Below are 10,926 nucleotides of genomic sequence, written 5' to 3'. Positions count from 1 at the left end.
TATTCATGACAATGTATCCGCCAACATATGTCATATTGTGCAGTTTTTTTTTGAACAAGAAAGAAAATGTTATTCAGGTTGAGCACACACGTTATATCTGGCCTTAGTCCCTATGACATGTCATTTTCCTGTTTCATTTGCTAAAGAATTGCTCATAGGTAAACGCTTTGCCACAAGTCCCCTAATACTGCATTTTTTTGTGCATCTGCCTTGATACTGCATTTTTTTGTCTCATCAATATACCAAGGGGAGACTACATTGCAGCATTGAGAATACATTCAAGGGAATGGCATGAAAATTGTCTTGATCTGAGTAATAATTTAGATATACGAAGACCGACTGAGTCACTCTCCTATACATACTTATCGGTGGTATATTACCTTTTCTGTGTCGATTTTTCTTAAAAAATATCTCATTCATTCATTTCAAACATACTTATTCCATTCTATGAACGAATGAAATTCTCAATCAATTTTCATATACATAATTATATATAACGGTTTCGTAGAAAGCTACGTAATCTGTAACGTAAACGCTAATCTTAAACGTAAATGCTGTCTTTGCACCGATTTACACGATTAAAGGGAGAAAACCCGATAAAATTTGATTAAATTCCTTTGCACAGTTATTGTTTGTGAGCTGAATGAACGGGCCGTATTATTCGAAACCAATGTTCTGGAGTGGAGAACAAACAATAGAACAAACAATAGTTTTAGGGTATTTTCCAAAGTAAGTTCTTCAAATATTATTTTCCTATTGTCTTGAATGATAAAGGATGCATCTGAATTAAAGTGACATTTTATAGTTGCGTTGATATTTCGTATTGAGAAAATTAAATACTATAAACTAATCATGTTATATATTATCAACCACAGTAAGTCGAAACATGAGGGAAGTTGGTGGATTAGTTAATAATTTCTATTTTTTTCTCAATTTTGACTTTTACAGAGGAGTTTTCATTTTTCATCGAGTGAGAGGGATATTTTATTTATAATTTTGTTTCCTATTTTAACTTATTTAATGACATTTGTCTACATAAAACCACTAAGTAGCAGAAAAAGGTCTATGGAAGTGGTATATTTTCAGACAGTATGTAAAAACATTAAAAATTCATAATTTTCAATGTATAAATTTACAGACCTAGTGTATGGAATCTGCTTAAATTATGTTTGTCCTCAAAATCAAAATCGTAGCCTAAAATTAATTGCCTTAATTATGGTATGTATAAATTAAAATCATTGGTGAGTTCAGCCATTTATGTTTACTCTGATTTTTTTGCATTTAGTGCATTTACAGGTTTTATCAAAGGCTAAAGGAATGACTAAACAAAATAGAAAAAGTGGAAACTTCACTGGCAAAAACGAAAATGTTGCAGGCTCGATTTGATTGAGCCTGTTCATGGACGGCAGTGGAAATGCAAAAACTTACGAGTCTAATTTACAAACTCCAGTATTTTGTTACTGTTAAGATATGGAAGTTAATCTAATACAAAAATTAATTCCTACTTTGTAAAATGCTCATTGATTCTGCTCAAACCGATCGAATCCAGTGTCATATCTGCTGGTGCACAACGCTTCAGGTCTTTATACGTATAATACTGTCTGGAATAATACAACAGAGTTCCAACAGCCCACGGCCAAGGTCATGGTCCATTGCTAGAATTTTAGATTGACTATATAGTCGCTCTTATTTCCCAACCAACACATATTTTATCAAGTTATTTTTTACTTTTGGATATATTTTAAAAAAAAATGTCTGAATTGTAGTCAGTCAAAAATTTGAAAGTTTCCTTTAGATTAACAGGTGATGGGCAAGTGATTCAAAAGCAGCTTCAATAACCGTTGGCTGCAAAGGGTGAAGTCTTTTCTTCCAGACTGTATATGGTTTTGTACTTATTAGGTGACATGTTTTTCATCATGAAATGATCATTTCTGTAAAATTATGATAATTCTACTAAACAGGGTGAATTTAATTTTTTCTCAACCATGATTTTAGGTCGTTCCGAAGTACTACAAATTAATTTGACATGGCCTAGACAGATATGTCACGCGCAAATAATAACATACAGTTCTTGTTGTTTCTATGTTATGTCATATCTTTTTTCCTTGTGAATCTCTTTACATACAAAATCATCAAGTGGATATAATACGTAGAAGCTAGCAACTAAAGTGCATCTTATTTCTTTGTTGTTCTGTTTAACTTTGTATTATTGACCTTTAAATCTTTCTTGTTTTCATTAACTGATTGCCATCTCAATTATTTGGCGGAGAGCGGTAGTAATAAGCTGTATTAAAGAATGTATGAATTTTAGTGTTGGATGTCGTTATATGCTATTGCTTATTATTTCAATTAGTAGTAAATGTACTGGTCAGAATTTTACATATGTAGTTGTCCCGTTTTTTCCTTTTGCCTGTGACAATTATATATCTGCATGTCTCCTCTTGTGCTTTCTAACCGTTCGCCAGACATTACCGTACGTATATACAAATGTGATAAAACTAGCCGTTACTATCAAAGCGTCAATGCCATTGAAAGTAAGGACACTCTTGAGGCTTGCGTCATCAGTACTGAGTCTCGTAGAGTAATGACCAACCACGGTGGGTAGAGACTAGTCGGCAGTGGAAATGTTTACTTTTACGGGATTGTAAGTTACGCAGATGGTTGCACAATATATCATGGAAAATCCTAATGCGACAATCACCGCTGTTCTCGTTGTTTTTTATTGTTAGTTGCTTTTCAATAGGTCTATATATTCACCTGTATCTGTGGATCGATATTATCCAGAGAATCGTCATGAACGACTGCATTAACCAATGATCCAGAAAATTCATCAGTTTGCAAAGAATTGCGCTTGTAAATTTGATCTTTACATGAAGGTCTGCAAAACAAAACAAAGAAAGCATAAAATTATGTCAACAACTGCCAATAATGTTATCAAGAAGATGGTTGGTGTTCTTTTCAAGTTGAAGCCATAAAATGAAATTGTCAGAATAACCCCGATGATCCCAATCACAGCTATAACAAAGAAAACAACTATCAGAAGAAAGTTTTCTATTACTTTCTTCCAATGAGCTTCTTGAAATAGCTTGTCTTGATCTGACAGGGACGCCAACGATTGCTCGCTTTACATTTCCCCAACAGCAACATTTTATTCAAATGTATGTAATATTTATGACTCGGTTACACGTGTTTGATCATTAAAAGCCTCAAATTTCCAGGAAGTCCAGGCACACGAGTTAGGAAATAGACATTTTTCATGATTCCATATTTTTTTACGGTTAATGCCGGCACAGTTTTCGTGATAACAGAACCGATTCTTAAATTACAGAGCAGATATTTTACACTTATGATCTGTATTCATTTTTGTGTCGAATAGCATTTTACGTTTTTCGAAAACATTCGTAAATATGTCATTATTAACAAAAACAAAAACACATCTACCTCGATTCTGTGTATTTTAATGCGCAAAAACATCACCGCAAGTCGGGCAATCAATTTTAAGCGTATTAGCAGCGGGAATTAGATTGCGCGTTTACCACCCATGTTAGGAGGGCGCCTGATGTAACATATATATCCTGACACTAACATACACTTAGTATCATATGTTCTAACTAAAGCATATTTCTGCTACATGTAAAGCAGCAGTAATATGTAACAACGCATGTTTTAGCTAACGTACACATATCCATTTTCAGATTTGTTTAGATATCTGCTGGCTTAGATTTATTGACTGTTTGTAGATATTCGTGAACAGGAGCATAACCATCGAGGGAATGGGCAAATTCATTTCACTAAGCCCGGGACATGCCGGTCACGTGAGCGACAAGAAAAAACTTATCACCGGTTTATTAGTAAACGGACGCTTCGGCGTACGTCAGCCACGTGAGCTGAAAATAAAAGATAAATTTCCATTTATTATGATTTTCTATTGTGGCCTGTTTCAAATAAGTTAGCAAAATGTTTCTTGCAGTATGTTTCTACCTTTACTGGTATTAATCCGAATCTCCATATATTTACCCGATTTTATATCGCGAAAATATATGATTGGCCGCTTCGCATATCTCGCAGGACCGGTGTAATGAAGTATTTCGACCCCCATAGAATAATGACCACCCGGTCATTATTCTATAGAAAAAGTGACCCCTCCCCCGGTCATAGTATTATGACCTCCAGATCATAGTACTACGACTCCCCCACGTGAAGTAAACTGAACCTCACGAAGAATATTGACTCCCACAAAAAAAAACGACCCCCGGTCATTTGGTCAAATTTAGTGATAACTCATGTATCTAAGGCCTAATTGCTGCATTAGGGGGGCATATAGATTTGCCCTTGTCCGTCCGTCCTTCCGTTTGACCATTAGTCCCAGATACCATCACTTGACACAGAAATCAGAGCATTCCGCAACGGGAAAAGGGATTCTATTTTTAGACGCTGTATCTTGGTGTATACAATTTTTTCAGGAAAATAACAATTCACAATACGTTTACAAAACACACCAGTGTCAATAATCCCTGCAAACTTCGGTATGAAGTAATTCTTCAGAAGAAACTTGCACAAGAAACTGCTAGCATAGAACTTAGTTTTAATAGAAGTTGCAATACTTAGCAGTGGCAGTAAAGTACGGTAGCGGCAACAATAGAAAGTAGTAGTAGTAGTAGTAGTAGTAGTCGTAGTGGCAGTGGTAGTGGCAGTTGCAGTAGCAAGAGCAGCAGCAGCAGCAGGAGCAGAGGAATAAGTGACAGCAACAACAGCAGCAGGAGAAGAAGAGGTAGATGTACAAGACGTATTAGTGGAAGCAGGTATAGTAGTATCAGTAGTAGCAGTTGTAGTAGTAGTAGTAGTAGAAGTAGTAGTAGTAGAAGAAGAAGAAGTACATGTAGTAATAGCAATAGAAGTAGCGGCACCAGTAGTAATAGTACAATCAAAATGTTAACTATTGGCAATGGAGGGTATTAGAGTTGTAGATCTAGTAAAATTGTCCGTTAGGTTTGGTGGGGATCACTTTTTAATAGATATTATCGTCGAAAGTCTTTTTAGGAGCCGGTGTTTTACACGGAAAGAGTAACTTTTTTAAATAGAATAATGTCCGGGAATCGATATTGTATGAGAGTTCGAATGTAGTAATTTCGGCAGTGAGTATTTTACATGGAATGAGTCACTTTTTCTATAGAATAATAACTGGGGTCGTTATTCTATGAGATTCGAAGGGAGTCATCTTTAGGGAGTCAGTATTTTACTTGGAGGGGTCAGTTTTTCTATAGAATAATGACCGGGGGGTCGTTATTCTATAGAGTTTTCAAAGGGAGTCATTTTTTTATAAGGGGAGTTAATATTTTACAGGAAAGGAGTCACATTTTCTATAGAATAATGACCGGGGGTCGTTATTCTATGGGGGTCGAAATACTTCATTACACCGGCGCACACCAGCGTCCACCGGATATACCAGAACAGTGCCGGGAGCCAAACGAACGCCTAGCCGATTGCCTTCGGCGAAACGGCGTTTGCCGCAAAAGTGGCGCGAACTGGCTCACTAGTTTACTGTTAGTTAAAACTAGTTATTATTTAAGTCTGCTTGTATGTTTACGATTCTGTATTCGCAAGTCTTCTGTGAATATAACGAGGGGTGTTCCAATAATAATGTCATTTGCCTTTGTTTTGCTAAACTACAAGTGTTTTCGTCATTTTAAATTTCTCTGGCCCTCAAAATACTCTCCACCTGCCTGAATACACCGTTTGAGTCGCTCAATCCAACTTTGAAAGCAGAGTTCATACTCTTTAATGGGAACACCCATTAGTTACTGATAGACTGCAGACCCAAGGGCATTTCTCGACTTGTATCTCTTTCCAGACAGTTGGAATTTGAGTTTTGGAAACAAGAAAAAATCACATGGGCCAGGTCTGGTGAAAATGGAGGATGCGGAAGGACAATAACTTTTTCTGATGCCAAAAACTCGGTCACAAGTCTAGCCTTATGAGCGGGGGCATTATTATGCAAAAGCCGGACGTACTTGAGTCCTGTGCTTGGGCGGCGGCGTTTGTAGCAGGACTTTAATTTTTTCAGAACAACATTTTTGTAGAACTTTGCTGTTACCGTTCTGCCTTTTGGTACCGGGATTTGCAATTTACTGGTCCCTTATTATCAAAGAAAATCACATACAAAACTTTCTTTACCGTGCGCTATCGCTTGGCAATACTTGGACGTTTAGCATTTTTAGTGGCCCAAATTCTGTTTGAACATTTCCGCTTTGGCTCAAAATAGTATATCCATGTCTCGTCACCAGTAACGAGGTTGTCGAAAGCTTTTTTGTTATATTCGGGATACATTTTGAGAAGCTTTTTAGCATTTGCAACACAGATTCTCTTCTGTTCGTCTGTTAGCAAATGGGGTATCCATCTTGCATTTATTTTCCCGAGTTGAAGATGTTTCTTTAAAATACCATGAACTCGTGCTAAAGAAATGTTCGTCAACCGTGCTAAATCCCTCACGGTATATCGGGCATCTTTTTTCAACATATTACTGATTTTTTGTATGTTGCTTTTCGTCGTTGTTGTTGCAGGACGACCTGACGAGCAGCATCTTTGATTTGCTGCTGACCGGTTTTAAATTTGGCAACCCACCTACAAATAGATCTGTGAGACATTTGACCCTCCCCATAAATGTCGCACACCTCACGATGAATATCCATAGGCTTTATGCCCAGTAACGACCGACCTTTTATATAGGTCCTAATTTCAAGCACATTTGTAGCTCTTCTACCAGTCATTTCATGTATAGTGTAATGAATACGCAATAAAGCAATGTACACTGTATCAATGTTAGTGAAATTGTGAGCGAGATTTTCACCTGTGTAATGCTTCAGTGATTATTCTATCGGCCCGTTTTGGTATAGAGTACATAGCGCACGATATTCACGAAATAATGCACAAATGACATTATTATTGGAACACCCCTCGTACATTGATTATATATTTGTTGATATTTAAGTTGCTTAGGCTTATGTGGATATTCTTAATGAGCTTGAAATATTTTAAAAGAATAAAGACCTCAAACAAGAAATTAATTAAACAATGGCCAAATAATTTGAATATGGCACCAAATTCCAAAAGTGCATTGATGTTTATCAAATTTGAAGTTAGAAACATTCCGATTTTTCTACTGCTCTGCATTTTATTTACATTTTTTTTGGCGCCGCCGTTTGTTTTCACTGAATATGCCGTTTATATTTTTTTAAAGATATTTCTTGTTTCAAAATAACACTACGTTGGTCTTTATTTTTTTGACGAACCTGTCAATATTATGATTAATTATTTAAGAACACCAATCATATAGTATTAAATGTTCAATAGATGAAACAACAAGGGGTACGGGAAGAAAGAATATAAAGGCTTTTCATCTATTTGTAAATGGATAATAAAAGCCGATAAGCAATTGATTTTGGGCTCAGGTTATCGTAAGGCTAAAAAATAAGATTACAATATTAATGTTACTAGTCAATCTTGAAAGTCGGATAAATAGCTATTTTTCTTCTTAACAGATTATGAAGTCTGTTCACTAAATATCCAGAAAAGTGCACTTGATTCTTCACGTATGATCAGAAGTCGATAAACTTATATAATGTAGATATAGGAATGTTTAAAGTTGATATGCATGCTTTTTCTTTGAACAAATAAAGAAATGCTATTCCCCATATCAATGTCACATGACGTCATCCGGCATAATGTTGTCTCGTTTCCTATTTGCGGTAACTAAAACATTACGTGCCATTTACTTATTTTCCAAGCTACGTTCACAGACAATAGTATCGGACCTAGGATAAACAAAGTATCTTGAATTTTAAAAAATTGAATCGTTTATTTGATAGATATTACCACAAGAGTAATATGTCTGGCGGTACATTTAGTTAGTATCGGCTTAAAACCAGTGTTGGATGGAGATTAGCGAAAGCATTACAAGTTTTGTGATTTGAATCGAAAATCTAGAATAGAGACAATCGTTTTACTGCATAAGGCTAAAGGAAAATACCTTCAAGAAAACAACATTTTTATCAGGCAGTATGGACGGTTGGATAAGCACTAAAAGAGTATCGAAACAATAATTGATCGGAAAATAACAGCAAACCTTGAAAACGAAATTAAACACAGATTAAAGAACCAAGATATATGAGAATAATTTAACATAACTATTTGTTTATAATCCAAGTCCAAAATTCTATTCATGTAAATGACGTCAGAGTTAATCGTATGCTTCATGGTTAGTGTGAGATCTCTATCTAAAACCAGAACATATAATTTGCACACTCACACCATTAGGGGAATGAGGGGTGGGGCAGGTGGTATGATTAATTGCTATTTTTGGAAAGCTTGGAATGTTACCTGTAATTTAAAAGATAAATGACGTGGAGAAAAGTGTCCGTTTCCACGATAACAGCTGGTTTAATACGTTACCTATAAAATATAAATTCATCGTGTTTAGTGTCATGGTAACAGATTTTATATATCTTTATTTCTTCGAAAGTATCCTAAATAGTAAAAAAGTTTATTATGTATGTGTTGCCTGACATATAAGCTATAAATTAATGTCAGTTTCATTCAAATACCTTACTCCTTTCCTGGAATATAAAGCTGTATATTACATTACCTCAAAATATCACTATAAAATATCAACATGTATCTTTTTGCACTAACGATTTAAGGTTCGTGTTAAACAGTTGAAACTGTATTATAAAATCGTAAATATTGTAAATATCACAAAATGAGATATATTCTCCTCATAAAGGTAGTCTATTCGTGTGTAACAGTACTTATTGCATACACGTTACCTTATTTCAGGTATCCGATCCACAAATATGCAACATTTCGATGCTTGGTTACCACATGCTTTTTTGGTATCATTTGAAAGAGGGGTGTCTGCTGAACAAGAATTAGTAAATAAGATGACCAGAATAACATGCATGAATCACTACAGTCATGTTTTTGACTGTGATATGGTAAATCTTACACAATTACCAGATGTCTGTTGAAGTATCATTGAAAAAAAGTTAAAAATTAAGATTTCTATGACATATTTTGAAATGCATTTTTTTCAGTAAACAATACAATTTCAAACGATAACAAATATATATGAGCTTACCAAACAACAATATTGATAAAGTGTAGTAGCACTGTTATATGGAACTTGCTTATTTGTGGACTGGATACCTTAATTTTTACTAAATCGAATATTTCATCAACCTAAAATGCATGAACATTACTACTAATGAATAAATAACGAAGTAAATAAAGACCAATCACGCTGTTAATTTCAAAATTTACTATAGTTCCATAATGTGTCACTAAAATGTCTACTTCAAAGACTATCAGATGACATTTTAATCATATTGAATGAATCTGATCATACAAAAGCGCATTTCAAGTAAAGTGCATTGCAGAGATCAAGGTATTGTTATAATAACTATTGTATTGGAAAGATTGTCATTCGAACAAACTTTGAACATTTGTGAGTAGTCTAATAAGCAATAATTATGTGTAAATGTATGATCGTATCACTTTCTTGTATACGACAATCTATTTCCAATTCACATATCCCGATGATATGTGAATTGGAAATAGATTGTCGTATACAGGAAAGTGATGAGTTTTATATATATTTGAAAATAAAACGACAGTATGGTATATCAAAAAGCTGACTAACTTGTGAAATGTTTCTTGTTAACGAACCCTGCACACTGTTGAAGTAGATATTGAAAAGGGTGAATGGCAAATATATATTGGCAATAATGTAAAGGCACTTATAACACAGCTTCAAAGTTCACGATTTGCCTTAAGATATTGATTTTTTTTTCTGCGGCTGTTTTTGATCGCGGACCAGAACTCCTTATGATTCCAGTATTAACAGATATGTAGTGAGTTTTGATGAGAAAAGACATTAAAGATCTACAAACGAATAAAGATATCCACAACAGGTCCCGTATAATACTATTTTACACGTACCTGTAAATGAATTATTAATAAATAATACATTGCCGAACATGAGGAGGATATGATATTTGTTTTATTATATGGTAAAGTCGGGTAACCGAGCCACCCGGATAACTGAGACACTTAATGTGGGAGCTTTGGTTTAGAAATAAAAATGAAACAAAACTGATATTAGATCTCTGTTACTATAGAGATGGTGCATCTCTTAATATAGGAACAGTGCTCGTTCTTTTGTGTAGTTCTGTTTGATAGACCACACCGTGTTATCTTTTATTTATATACTGATATAAACTATAAACTACTGATATATCACTGGTGTTTGTATTCTTAATGATGCAACAGCACGACAGCAGTATGCGATATTACGACAATACGATGCGATAGCTCGACATTTATATCACGTTATCACACTGTGTTGCCGTATTTTTGCATCGTGACTCGTATTGGTATGCGATCGTATTGTGTTATCGTAGTGTCGCGGATGACAGTGCAGTATCAATATTCCGCAATAACATCATGTTGGTGTAGTGTCATTGTAGTGTCGAGGTCGACAATTCGACGTCAAGAAATTTCAAATTCGTGAAACATCGGTACATCAAATGATTTAAGTTAAACACAAAAAAGACTTGAAAATATACCTACTATAGTAGTATTATTGCAATTAGGGTACATATCGGAAATGTTGTCACAAATCATTCAAGACACTCTCGTTTTTAGAGAACATACATGGAATCTATAACTTAAAGGGTATACCATGACTTGTATAAACGGCTAATATATCAATATTCATGGAATGACTAATTTGGCAAAGATACCCATTTTTCATTTTCGGCTCCTTATTCGTTGTTCGACATAAAAATAGAAATGTCCTTCGCCTGATCATGAATAGTCGCTCGATGTTGCATTCATCAAAGTAGTCTTAGCTTAACCATCATGAAATAAAAC

Source organism: Mercenaria mercenaria, chromosome 16 (genome assembly GCF_021730395.1).
Source record: "Mercenaria mercenaria strain notata chromosome 16, MADL_Memer_1, whole genome shotgun sequence".
Lineage (NCBI taxonomy): Eukaryota > Metazoa > Mollusca > Bivalvia > Venerida > Veneridae > Mercenaria > Mercenaria mercenaria.
The sequence above is the reverse complement of the archived record's forward strand: the minus strand, read 5'-3'. Positions refer to the sequence as shown.